The following is a 14,599-nucleotide window of genomic DNA, read 5'->3' as shown; positions in this document are numbered from 1 at the left end:
ACTTGCAGATAGGCTCTACAGACAAGGCAATGCTAATATCAAGCTTTAGGTCTTACATCACAGCCTAAGCCCGATCAATTTTCCATTGAATGCTGTGAACTCAGTGACAGTGGAAGAGCGATCAGAAAAGATTTGATCACCGATTTAAGATAGGAGCATAGCCAGAGAATGATAATGAATTAATCAAAACAACAATATAATGTTTTAAATAGACATAGAAAATGGTAACCCAGTTTTTCTAAAAGAATTTTAGCTCTATCAGAAATGAGGAACTTATTTTTTTACTTTTTAATTATTTTTTATTTTTTGAGACAGGGTCTCACTCTGTCACCCAGGCTGGAATGGAGTCATGGCTCACTGCAGCCTCAAACTCCTGGGCTTAAGCAGTCCTCCCTCCGAAGCTGCCTGTGTATCTGGGACCGCAGGCATGCACCACCGAGACCTGGCTAATTTTATTGTTGTTGTAGAGATAGGGTCTGCCTATGTTGCCCAGGCTAGATGAGGAACTTTTGTTTATTTAAAAATAAACTTAAGAGTATGACAAGAGTCAACACAAAGTTCAGTAGATTATTCTAGTGAAATATGTAATCTCTGGTACTTAGACTATTTAGAGGGTGAAGAATAACCCTTATTATGTCTTTTTAAGATCAGATAGAATTATCCAAGACCAGTTTGTTATTTTAACAGAAAACAAACTTTTAGGTTCGTATTAACAAATATTTGACATTAATGGATTCGAAAGCTTTCCTTTTTTAATCTTATGAAGAAATTTATTAAAACTGAGCCAACTTCAGCAATTTTAGTGTTTCATTGTATGTTTTTGGACTGTTATTTGGAGTTATTACAGTTCAAAGCAAATAAATTTCCCTTTCTACAAACCTTCACAGCTTTCAGTATTCATCCAGGTTTTGTCCTTCGTTATTCTCTTGGCATATTTTGAAAGAAACCCACATACTTTATGAACAAAACTAATCTTTTCCCATTAATAAACAAAAATACATCCATCTTGCATATGCAGTTGTACTTTTGTACCACTATTGTTTTTAATATCATCTCAATCTTCATGTTAATTGTAACAACCAAAGCAACTAGTTGCTGTTTCACGGAGTTAAGCAACTCAGAAATTATGTCATATGAAATTTTTGTAGCAAACCGGTAAAGTTCATGGACACACATAATATACATGTTACACATTTTTTCTGTATCTTCCTAAACTGTAAAAATACTACTTAACATATAAAAATTAAAAACAGATACATACACACACAAACACACACACACACATTCGCACACACATATACTTGACTTGGTGACCAATGTTTTTATATTTCTGTCTTAAAAATTCAAATATGCAAAGATTATCCATTAATTAACATGACTTAATGTTAGCATAGGGTCTTGAAGTTTGCCAGGAATATTAGAAATTATGTTTAATCTAGCAAACTACAGAACATACTGTTGAAATTTTTTAAAGTGTGTCAGAATTCAAAATTTACATTTTATAATTCAAGTTTATATATTTTTAAATTATTATATGGAGTAATATTAGCTTAACAGTGGACCTTATATGAGTTCAAAAATGTTATTTTTGTCTTTATGAGCAAACAACCCAAATCTTATTTTAAAAAATCAAACATTTGCTTATATTACACACTCTATGGCAATTAAATTCAGACAAGGATGAATAGGTATTTTAAAACCAAAATTATCAAACCAGTCTGATTTGTTCAAGGATTCACTTTGATTATTTGAATTTCGATTCTTATATAAAAATTCAAAATGGCTCACATCTATAATCCCAGCACTTTGGGAGACTGAGGCACACGGATCACTTCAGGTCAGGAGTTAAAGATCAGCCTGGCCAACTTGGTGAAACCCTGTCTCTACTAAAAATACAAAAAATTAGCTGAGCATAGTGGCATGTGCCTATAATCCCAGCTACATAGGAGGCTGAGGCAGGAGAATCTCTTGGACCCAGGAGGCAGAGGTTGCAGTGACCTGAGATCGCATCACTGCATTCAAGCCTGGGCAACAGAATGAGACTCTGTCTCAAAAAAAAAAAAAGTTTCTAAGCTAGTAGTGTTTGTGAGATGAGAAGGGGTTTTTCTTAAAAGGATACCACAATTAATATAGTATAGTTCCCCTTTAATAAAAAATAGGAAATTTGACATTTTGTACTTGTTTCAAAGAATTAGGGAAACCAACTTGCACCAATGTATTTTTGCAATCTCAGTGCAAAAATCCTGCCGAGTTAGAGGAGATGCATGTTGATTACAAGAAACGAAAGCAACCTGTGCACAGGAACTACAGCAAGAGGATGAAATGTCTTACAATATGCATCAAAGTCACCTGGAGGCGCCTAAAAACACTGATTCTTTCCCAGAGTCTATAAGCCTTTGTTTGGGACTGAGAATAAGCATTTCTAATGAGTCCCAGTGACACTGATAGTGAAGGTCCAGGGATGAAACTGTGAGAATAAGTTTTCTATGGAAAATGAGCCTGTTTCCCCCTGGTCCCCAGTCCATGGGGCTACAGATTTGCAGGCTCTAAAGGAAGAGCCTAAATTTCTAATCTATGTATCCCCTTAATGTCTCTGCAGTGAGCAAAGCAAGCAAACAACAAAAATGCTGCCACATTTTAGATTTCAAAATTCAGCTTTGTATTTCTTAAGGATTCTTATATTCCTTTTATGTTAGATTTCTTAAGTCTTATCATGTCTATAAACCAATTAAAAACAGAGTTTTAATTTATTTTTATTTTTTGAGACAGTCTCACGCTGTTGCCCAGGGTGGAATGCAGTGGCGCAATCTCTGCTCACTTCAGTCTCCGCCTTTCAGATTCAAGCAATTCTCCTGCCTCGGCCTCCCGAGTAACTGGGATTACAGGCATGTGCCACCAAGCCCAGCTAATTTTTTTGTATTTTTAGTAGATGGGGTTTCACCATATTGGCCAGGCTGGTCTCTTGTGATCCACCCACCTCATCCTCCCAAAGTGCTGGGATTACAGGCATAAGCCACCATGCCCGGCACAGAGCTTTTATTTAAGAGATTTAAATCTAATTTCTTAATAACCTTTCTAGAGATAGGACAACGTTTCACTTTCTCAAGTACAGTCACACTGAGTCTTGTAGCTTCAGGCTATGACTTCATCTACCAGTGAAAGAAAACACAGGACACAAATAGCAGTCTAGATCTCAAAGGACTTTTCTTCTTTCTAATTGAAGCAAGACATATTCCTCTGCAAGCCAAAAGACTAATGTATCAGATTCTTTGCCATGCCACATCCAACGGAGATTAGGTCCCTGTCATCCCATTATAGGGAATAAACTTACTACTGTCTGTGCAGAACCAGAATCAGAATCAAACATGAGTAAGAATCTGTCTCATCTGTCCAGTGTTGGGTGTTGTGTGTTAAGCCATGAATGTTTTGTTTCATCAGAACAACAGTAAAAATACAAAGTCAGTAAAACAAACAGTAGAGAAACAGAAAAATCAATAAAAGTAAAGTTTTGTTGCCACTTGATATTCACTCTAGAAGCCAAAGTGTAGATAGGTACTTGAACATCTTGATGTATTTCCAACATTGTCAAAGTATAACTTTCAAAAGCTAAAAACAAGACTCATAAAAATATAAAGTGAATGCGTGTCAAAACATTATTTAACTCGTGAAGGAACCAGCATACTAGTAAGGCTGGCTTCTGTTTTTTTCAATATTTGTTCCAGGGAGTCCAAACTCAAATACTCAAAGGGGCTAAGCAAGCCACGTCAATAAGGAAAGAAGGCATTGACAATGTTATAGATAGAGTGGTAGAGAGTGTGACAGACTTAGAACACATACTTTGTCTAAAGTGGGCAACTGTGGTTGACCATCTTCAGCTAATTGTTTGCATGTGGGAATGCAAGCTTAGTGTTGCTAGATTTCTTCATTTTCATATTTTTTTTTACAGAAGTCATGAATGTGGATTTTAATGTGAGTCTTCTAGTTTTTAAGTGTTTATAACTAACTCAAATTTTTGAAAACACTGTATGAGCCAAACAAAACATCTTCAGGCCATAAATGGCTTGAGGGCCACCAGATTGCAACCTCTGCAGTAGATATTATTAGATAACTACATTATAGCAAAGGAAGAGCTTAACGAAAAGTTGTTTTTGTTTGAAAGAAGTTTTAAAGGATTTTTTTAAACCTTTCACTTTGTTTCTCACAAAAGTAAAGTACATGATGTGTTAATGTTTTATCACCTAATAATTCAGTGCCTATCACATACATAACCATATACATTTACATTTTAAATTGTATTATGGCCATTTAGAACATAATTATTCATTTTCTGAGGAACACAGTAATGTGAATATACTTAAGACTACTAAACTATATATTTTAAAATGGTTAAGTTGATACATTTTATGTCACATGTTTTTTACTGTATGTTATGTATATTCAGATTCATTTTGAGTTTTTTTTTTTTTAGGGTGATACTCAGTGTAACGTATAGGATTTTTACAGAAGTTTTACAGTAGGTAATGGGAAATCCTGGGAACAAGGAGATATTTTGAAAAACTGCTATAATGTCCTTGCCAAAAGATAAGAACTTGATATAGATAACTAAATTTAGTAATGGAAATTGAGCTCACTTTGAGAGACATTTCAGGGGTTAAACTGACAGGATTCAGTGAGCAGCTGAATGTGGTGCTTAAGAAAACACCCAAAAGATCAGAGTATGACAATAATTAAAGTAGGAAGGAAAATAGATTCAGAGGACATTAATTCAGTTGTAGACAAGCCTTGGAATTTCAGGACTTGAAGGAAATCTAGAGGTTCCCTAACCCAGCCATCTCATTTTACAGATTTGAAAGTTGAGGCCTCAAGAGATTCAGTGATACCTTCAGTATCACAATTTAAATCAAAACCAGTCTTACTTAAATGTTAATAATAGTTTCTAGACTCAAAGTCCATCTTTTCTTCGTACATCAGAACATCTTTGCTCTGTGACAGATGGTTCATGCAGTTCAAAGATGAATTTGGGATGGTATAGTAATCCTCAGTCTGTTGCCGTATGTTAGTTAAGAAGGCCTGCAGACTTCTTCAAGAGAATGGATACCAGAGCCTTTTTCTAATTCTTTAAACTGTGAGTATGCTTTTTTTCCTATTGTAGTCTTTTCTTGAGTTTAAGCTACTTATAGGACCTATAAAGGAAATGATTTGTAGATGTTTGTAATTTTATCCCTGGAGTTCAAAGGAAAATTTGAGGCTAGAGGTGGAAATTTGGGAGTCCATAAAAATAAAGACAAAAGTTAAAATCATTTAAGTGAATGGGGTTGCTTGGAAAGAGAACATAATTTCAAAGTAGATGAGATCCTGGAATGAAACTTAGAGAAACATCTAAAATCACTAGATTAGAAGGAGAAAAACCAGAGAAACATATTGGTGAAGTAGTTAGAAAGTAAGAGAACCAGACAAGAGTACACAACTTTCAAGGCACTGTGTCCCAATAAACCCATCTTAAGTTGAAAATATTTTAAGTCAAAAATGCTTTTAATACACCTAAACTACCAAACTTCTTAGTTTATCCTAGCCTGCCTTAAACATGCTGAGAACACTTACGTTAGCCTACATACCGCTGGGCAAAATTCTCTAACACACAGCCTATTTTATAACAGTGTTGAGTATCTCATGTAATTTATTGCATACTGTGCCGAAAGCGAGAAATAGAATGGTTGTGAGTACTTGAAGTGTGGTTTCTACTGAATGTGTATGAATTTAGTAACATAAAGTTGAAAAATTTTAAGTCAAACCATTGTAAGTCAGAAACCATCTGTAGAACTGTGGAAACCAAGAGAGGAGAAGGTTGTCAAGAATGATAAGGGTTTGTTTTACTACAAAAAAATATGTGAAACTGAATGCAGTTGACTCTTGAACAACATGGGTTTGAAGTTTGTGAGTCCACTTCTACGTGAATTTTCTTCCACCTGTCACTTCTGAGACAGCAAGACCAACCCCCCCTCCCTTTTTTTTTTTTTTTTTTAAAGAGACAGAGTTTCACCATGTTGGCCAGATGGTCTTGAACTCCTGACATCAGGAGATCCACCCGCCTTGGCCTCCCAAAGTGCCAGGATTAGATTACACGTGTGAGCCACTGTGCCTGGCCTCCAACCCCTTCTTTTATTCCTCCTTAGTCTTCTGAAGACTACAAAGATGAATACCTTTGTGATGATCCACTGCTACCTGATGAATAGTAAATATAGTTTCTTTTTCTTTCTTTTTTTTTCTTTTTTTGAGATGGAGTCTCTTGCTCCGTCATCCAGGCTGGTGTGCAGTGGCGCAATCTCAGCTCTCTGTAACCACCACCACCCAGGTTCAAGTGATTCTCCTGCCTCAGCCTTCTGAGTAGCTGGGATTATAGGCATGCGCCACTGCACCTGGCTAATTTTTGTATTTTTAGTAGTGACAGAGTTTCACCATATTGACCAGACTGGTGTTGAACTCCTGAGCTCAGGTGATCCACCCACCTTCGCCTCCCAAGGTGCTAGGATTACAGGCGTGAGCCACTGAATCTGGGCTATGATTTTCTTCATAACATTCATTCTCTAGCTTACTTTAATAATATAGTATATAATACATATACAAAATACGTGTTAATCTGCTGTTTGTGTTATTGGTAAGGCTTCGTAGACTATTAGTAATTAAGTTTTGGGGGAGTCAAAGTTGTATATGGATTTTCAGCTCTGTAGGAGGTCAGTGCCCCAATGCCTGTTGTTCAAGGGTGAATTGTGAAATTTATTCTTCACAGTGCTGGAAGCTGAGAAATCCAAGAGGAAGTCACCAGCATCTTGTGAGGGCCTTCTTGGTGTATTTTTACATGGCCAAAGGCAGAAGGGCAAGAGAGAACCAACTTCTCTCAGCTCCTTTATTTATAAGCATTAAATTCCATTCATGACAGAGGAGCCCTCAAGGCCTAATCACCCTGAAAAGTCCCACCTCTTAATACTATTACATTAACAATGGAGGGGAGCCCTTTAAGCCATAGCAGAGCCATAGAGAGGACAAGAAGATACAGACTGGGAAGGGGAATGTTACTGGTGACCTTTGAGATAATTTCTTTAGTATTTTGGTGATAAATTGCCAAGGGTGAGGGAAAAAAGGAGATAAGACTGGGTGGCTCACACCTGTAATCTCAGCATTTTGGGAGGCCGAGGCAGGCAGATCATGAGGTCAGGAGATTGAGACCATCACGCCCAACATGGTGAATCCCCATCTCTACTAAAATACAAATAACTAGCTGGGCATGGTGGCTTGTACCTGTAGTCCCAGCTGCTCGGGTACCTGAGGCAGGGGAATTGCTTGAACCCAAGAGACAGAGGATACAGTGAGCTGAGATCGTGCCACTGCACTCCAGCCTGGCAACAAGAGCTAGACTCCGTCTCAAAAACAAAGAAAGAAAAGGGGAGATAAAAAGAGGAAACCATGTTCATACCATATTCTTTTTTTATTTTAAATGTATTTTCAGCTTTTATTTTAGGTTCAGGGAAACGTGCAGATTTGTTATCTGGGTGTACTGCATGACGCTGAGGTATTAGGTATGAATGATCCCATCACCCAGGTACTTAACAGTTAATTTTTCAACCCTTGTCCCCCTCCCTCCCATCCCCTTTTGCCCCAGTGTCTACTGTTCTCATTTTTACGTCTATGCATACTCATTACTTAGCTCCCACTTATAAGTAAGAACATGCAGTACTTTGTTTTCTGTTCCTGCATTAATTTGCTTAGATTCATTAGGTCCAGCTGGTCAGTTTTTGTTTGAGTTGCATTGCTTTTAAGGACTTAGTCATAAATTCTTTCCCAAGGCCTGTGTCCAAAATGGCGCTTCCTAGGTTTTCTTCTAGGATTCTTCTAGTTTGAGGTCTTACATTTAGAACTTTAATCCATCTTGAGTTACGTTTTTTTGTTTTTGTTTTTGTTTTTTTTAGACAGAGTCTCACTTTGTTGCCAGGCGCCAGGCCGGAGTGCAGTGGCGCTATCTTGGCTCACTGCAACCTCCGCCTCTGGGGTTCAAGCAATTCCCCTGCCTCAGCCTCCCGAGTAGCTGGGACTACAGGCGCACACCAGTACGCCCAGCTAATTTTTTTGTATTTTTAGTAGAGATGGGGTTTCACCATGTTGGCCAGGATGGTCTCAATCTCTTGACCTCATGATCCGCCCGCCTCGGCCTCCCAAAGTGCTGGGGGATTACAGGCTTGAGCCACTGTGCCCGGCCAAGTTATGGTTTTTTATATGGTAAAAGTTACAGGTCCAGTTTCATTCTTCTGCATTTGGCTAGCCAGCTATCCCAGCACCACTTATGAAATAGGGAGTTCTTTCTCTGTTACTTATTTTTGTCCACTTTGTCAAAAATCAGAATGTTCTAGATATGTGGCTTTATTTCTGGGTTCTCTATTATGTTCCATTGGTCTATGTGTCTGTTTTTGTACCAGTACCATGCCATTTTGGTTAATGTGGTCTTATAGTATAGTTTAAAGTCAGGTAATGTGATGTCTGCAGCTTTGTTCTTTTTGCTTAGGGTTGCTTTGGCTATTCAGGTTCTTTTTTGTTTCCATGTGAATTTTAGAATAGTTTTTTCTAGTTCTGTGAAAAATGACCTTGGTAGTTTGATAGAAACAGCATTGAATCTTTAGATAGCTTTGGGCAGTTTGGCCATTTGAACAATACTGATTATTCTAATGCAGGAACATGGAATGTTTTTCCATTTGTTCGTGTCATCTGTGATTTCTTTTAGCAGTGCTTTGTAGTTCTCCTTGTAGAGATCTTTCACCTCCTTGGTTAGATGTATTCCTAGGTGTTTTGTTTTTTGTGCAGCTATTTTAAACAGGATTGCATTCTTGATTTGGCTCTCAGCTTGAATGTTGCTGGTGTATAGAAGTGCTACTGATTTTTGTACGTTGATTTTATATCCAGAAACTTTATTGAAGTCATTTATCAGTTACTAGGAGGCTTTTGACAGAGTGTTTAGGGATGTTTGTTTGTTTGTTTGTTTGTTTGTTTGTTTGTTTTGAGATGGACTCTTGTTCTGTTACCCAGGCTTGAGTGCAGTGGCACAGTCTTGGCTGACTGCAACCTCGCCTCCCACATTCAAGCTATTTTCATGTCTCACCCTCTCAAGTAGCTGGGATTGCAGGCGCATGCCACCACACCTGTCTAATTTTGGTATTTTTAGCACAGACGGGATTTCAGCATGTTGACCAGACTGGTCTTGAACTCCTGACCTCAAGTTATCTGCCCTCCTCGGGCTCCCAAAGTACTGGGATTACAGGTATGAGCCACCGTGCCTGGCCTAGGGTCTTTAAGATCTGAAATCATATCATCAGCAAAGAGAGATAGTTTTGACGACTTCTTTTTTTATTTATATTATTTATTTAATTTCTTTCTCTTGCCTGATTGCTCTGGCTGGCATTCCAGTACTATGTTGAATAGGAGTGGTGAGGGTGAGCATCCTTGTCTTGTTCCAATTCTCGAGGGGCATGCTTCTAGTTTTTGTGTGTTTGGTATGATACTGGCTGTAGGTTTATCATATATGGCTCTTACTATTTTGAGGTATGTTCCTTCAATACCTAGTTTTTTAATCGTTTTGATCATGAAAGAATTTTATCAAAAGCCTTTTCTGAGCCTGTTGAGATGATCATGTGGCTTTTGTTTTTCATTTTGTTTATGTGGTGAATCACATTTATTGATTTCTATATGTTGAACCAACCTTGCATTCCAGAAATGAAACCTGCTTGATCATGGTGAATTAACTTTTTGATGTGGTGTTGAATTCAGTTTGCTAGTATTTTTGTTAAGGATTTTTGCATCAGTTTTCATCAGGGATATTGGCCTGTAGCTTTTTTCCTTTTGTTGTGTCTTTGCCAGGTTTTGGTATTAGGATGATGCTGGCTTTGTACAATGAATTGGGGAGGCATCCCTCCTCAATTTCTGTGAATAATTTCAATAGAATTGGTACAGTTCTTCGTTGTACATCTGATAGAATTTGACTGTGAATCCATCTGGTCTGAGAATTTTTTGGGGTAGGTTTTTTATTACTGATTCACCTTAAGGATTCAATATTGATCTGTTCAGTGTTTCGATTTCTTTCTGATTGAATCTTTCCAGGAATGTACCTGTTACTAGATTTTCTTGTTTGTGTGCATAGAGGTATTCATAATAGTCTGAGGATCTTTTGCATTTCTGTGGAATTGGTTGTAATATTGCCTTTGTCACTTCTGATTGTGCTTATCTTTCCATTTCTTTGTTAATCTTGTTAATGGTCTATCAATCTTGTTTATCCTTTCAAAGAACCAACTTTTAGTTTGATTGATCCTTGCATGGAATTTTGGGTCCCATTTCATTCAATTGCACTCTGATTTCATTCTATCTTTTTTTAGCTTTGTGGTTCATTTGTTCTTGTTTTTCTAGTTCCTCTGGGGAAGATGTTAGATCATTATTTTGAGATATTTCTAGTATTTTGAGGTTTAGCACTATGAACTTTCCTCTTAACACTGCTTTTGCTGCATCCCTGAGATTTTTGGTATGTTACATCTCTGTTTTTATTTATTTAAAAGAATTCTTTTATTTCTGCCTTGATTTCATTGTTTACCTAAAAGTCATTCAGGAGCAAGTTGTTTAATTTCCATGTAATTGTGTGGTTTTGAGAGATCTTCTTGGTGTTCATTTCTGTTTTTATTCCACTATGGCCTGAGAGTATGATTGGTATGAATTTTTATCTTTTAGTTTATTGAGATTTGCTTTATGGCCAAGCTTGTGGTCTGTCTTGGAGTATGTTCTGTGTGCAGATGAGAAGAATGAATACTCTGGTTGGTGGGTGGAGCATTCTGTGGTTGTTATTAGATCCAAGTGTTGAGTTTAAATCCAGAATGTCTTTGTTTTCTACTTCAGTGATCTGTCTAATGCTGGCATGCTGTCAGTGGGGTGCTGAAGTCCCCCACTGTTGTTCTGTGGCTAAGTCTTTTTGGTCTAGAAGTACTTATTTTATGAGTCTGGGAGCTCCAGTGTTGAATGTGTATATATTTAGAGTGATTAAACCTTCTTGTTGAATTGAACTCTTCATGATGATGTACTGCCCTTTTTTGTCCTTTTTTTTTTTTTTTTTTCTTTTTCCTTGAGATGGAGTCTCACTTTGCCACCCAGGCTAGAGGTGCAGTGGCGTGATCTTGGCTCCCTGCAATCTCCGCCTCCTGGGCTCAAGCAATTCTCCTGCCTCAGCCTTGCAGGTATCTGGGATTACAGGCATCTGCCACCATGCTTAGCTAATTTTTTTGTATTTTTAGTAGAGACGGGGTTTCACCATGTTTGCCAGGCTTGTCTTGAACTCCTGACCTAAGTGATCCGCCTGCCTCAGCCTCACAAAATGCTGGGATTACAGGCGCAAGCCACCACACCCAGCCTTCTTTGTCCTTTTTTACTGTTTTTGATATGAAGTCTGTTTTATCTAAGTATAGCTAATCCTATTCTTTTGTGTTTTCCATTTACATGGTAGATCTTTTTCCAAACCTTTACTTTGAGCTTATGAGTGTCATTACATCTAAGATGGGTCTCTTGAAGACAGGTGACAGATAAGCTTTGTTTTCTTATCCCATTTGCCACTCTGTACCTTTTAAGTGGTGCATTTAGACCATTTATAGTCAAGGTTAATATTGATATGCAAGGTTTTGATTCTATCATGAAGTTATTGGATGCTGATATGGTTTGATTTGTGTCTCTGCTCATATCTCATGTCAAATTGAAATCCCAGTGTTGAAGGAGGGGCCTGGTGGGAGGTGACAGGATCACAGGGACAGATTTCCTCCTTGCTGTTCCTGTGATGGTGAGTTCTCATGAGATCTTGTTTAAAAGTATGTAGTACCTCCCTCCTTTTTCTCTCTTCCTCCTGCTCTGGCCATGTATGATGTGCCTCCTTCTTCTTCACCTTCCACCATGATTGTAAGTTTCCTAAGGCCTCCCTAGCCATGCTTCCTGTACAGCCTGCGGAACCATGAGCCAGTTAAACCACTTTTCTTTATAAATTACTGTATCTCGGGTGGTTCTTGATAGCCATGTGGGAACAGACCAATATAGTTGTTTTGTACTTCTATTGTGTGGTTACTTTATAGGGTCTGCAGGCTATGTACCCAAGTGTGTTTTTCTGGTAACAGGTATTATTCTTTGTTTCCATGTTAAGAGCTTCCTTAAAAACTCTTCTAAGACTGGTCTAGTAGTAACGAATTCCTTTAGCATTTGCTTGTCTGGAAAAGATTTTCTTTCTCCTTTATTTCTGCCCATGAAACTTATTGGCAAGATATGAAATTCTTGGTTGGAATTTCTTTAGAGTTGACGTTGGACCTTCTAGTGACTGTATGCCTTGGTGATGTTCATTTTGTATAGTATCTCACCAGTGTTTTTTCTTGCCAGTGTTGAAGAATCTACTTCTTTACTAACATTTGGGAAATTTTCTTGAATTACTCCCTCAAAGACATTTTCCTGGTTGTTTCCTTTTTCTTCTCTCTTAGGAATGTCAGTAATTCACAGATTTTATCATTTTATATAATTCAATATGTCTCAAAGATTGTTCACTTTTTATAAATCTTTTTTCCTTATTTCTGTCTGGCTAAGCTAGTTCAAAAGACCAGTCTTCAAGTCTGAAATTCTTTTTTCTGCTTGGTCCAGTCTATTTCTAAAGCTTTCAGTTGTATTTTGAAATTCCTTGAGTTTTTTTTTTTTAATTCCGGAAGCTCTGATTTTGAAGTTGTTTATCTCGTCCTTCATTTCCTGGATTGTTTTAGAAGTTTCTTTATGTTAATTTTCAGCTTTGTCTTGGATCTCGTTGAGCTTCTTTACAATCCATGCTTTGGATTTTCTTTTTTTAATACATACATTTAATTCTATTTTACAGATGAGGAAATAGAAATCCAGAGGCTAAATGACTTAACCAAGGTTATACGTCAGCTCTGCCGAGACTGAGTAGAACCAGAACCCAGATATCTTGACTCCTAAACCGATGCTCTTCCCACTATCCCATGATACTTTCAAAAGCAACATGCTGGAAAAGAGAGAGAAGGTGCCCATTTTCTGTGAATAATATTCATCAATCTTTACATTATTTGAGAGCCAGAGCAAACTGTAAGAGATACTAAGTAATGAAGCCTAAGGGGGCATTGTAGCTTTTGGCAAGCAAATCAATTTTTCTTTTTAAGGATTTTCTAAACCTGCCATAATGGAAACCCGAAGCAATAGCAGCCCAAGGGACAGAACACTTAGAAGCACAGAAAACACGTCTTACTCAATCTACCTTTCCCAACTATGTTATGTTAGCCTTGGGATGTTAATAATTTGTTAACCTGCCAAATTATTCCAAAGGCTCAGCGTAATCAATTTTGGGACATTCTCTCCAAAAAAGAGAAATCACATCTCTCCAGTTTCTCACACAAAAAAGGCATCTGCAGTTTTTCCAATCCTAGTCTTTCCTATATCTGGGCCCTACCTGGACTACAGGGTGGGTGTGGAAGTCTCAATTTAACCAAAGTAATGAACTCAGAGCCCCTCTTTAACCTACATTACCTTCTCAGCAGCTCCCAGAAGAATCACAGTCATTTCTGGCTAGCAAGCTGAGATCTCACTAGGTGACCATTTGATCCCTGCCTATAATATATAAAAGTCCAGTGGTTGAGGAAGGGGAAGAGAGGGGGGCTCAGGTTACCCTGCAAGCTTGCTGGTGACGAGCGAGGACTTTCTCTGGGGCAGATCCTGTGGGGTGGGGATGTGGTCACCAGTCACCAGGTTCTTGTCTGGTCCTGCACTTGGCAGCTGCTTATTCTTCATCTTGGCTTTGGCCATGTTGTAGTCTCCTGAGTCAAAGTAGTTTTGCCCTTTCTGGAGTCTCTTCATGAGTAAATCAGAACCTCCAGGCTTTTGTCCTAGGCTTGGGTATTTGGCCTTTAGCTTTGCCTCTTCAGCTCTCTCAGGGAGAATGCCTTCTTTCTCCTGCGCGTCCTGCTTCTCCTCACCGGTCTCCTCCGCAGGGTTCTCTTCTTGTTTCTGGGACATGGCGGGACCGGGACTGTGATGTGTAGGGGGCCCAGGAAGGCAACCGGAGAAGGGAAGGGGGAGGGGAAACGGGGACAATCTGCGCTGCTACTTCGACTCCTGTCACTAGGGTTGCTCAGTCCGCTTTGAATTCTTTATCTGTCATTCCTGAGTTTCCATTTTGGTTAGAGACCACTGCTGAAGAACTAGTGCAATCCTGTGGTAGTCTCATTACATTCAGCTTTCTCATGCTGCCAGAATTCTTCATTGGCTCTTTCTCATCAGGGGACACTGGCACTTCTAGTTTTTGTAATTATTTTCGTGTGAGTGGGATTTTTTTCTATTTCTTTCTTTCTTGATGATGCTATTATTTTTTCCCTTATTGTTTTATCCCCTCTCTAGGGAGTATGACTGTAGAGAATGCTGGGTATTTTTGGCTTCGTTTTTATAGCCCTATGCACTTCTTTTGGTGGGTTTTACATTGGGCTATGCAGTTTGACTTACAAGCCTGTAGATGGCACTTACAAGTAAGAGTCGACTGCAGTCAATGTGA

The 14,599-nt window shown here is 38.4% G+C and overlaps 1 protein-coding gene and 1 pseudogene across 2 annotated transcripts in view; one reads left to right on the top strand and one right to left on the bottom strand.

The window, feature by feature from the left end:
- The window catches only part of HDGFL3 (HDGF like 3), a 75,415-nt gene that overhangs the window by 28,350 nt on the left and 32,466 nt on the right, over positions 1 to 14,599 (top strand). The window lies entirely within an intron of this gene.
- LOC116540968 lies at positions 12,892 to 14,183 on the bottom strand (annotated as a pseudogene). The gene has a single exon (XR_004264661.1). The product of XR_004264661.1 is annotated as an alpha-endosulfine pseudogene (transcript).

The sequence above is a fragment of the Sapajus apella genome, unplaced genomic scaffold (genome assembly GCF_009761245.1).
Source record: "Sapajus apella isolate SASKATOON/1434 unplaced genomic scaffold, GSC_monkey_1.0 scaffold147, whole genome shotgun sequence".
In the NCBI taxonomy this organism is placed as follows: Eukaryota; Metazoa; Chordata; class Mammalia; order Primates; family Cebidae; genus Sapajus; species Sapajus apella.
The sequence above is the reverse complement of the archived record's forward strand: the minus strand, read 5'-3'. Positions and strand labels throughout refer to the sequence as shown.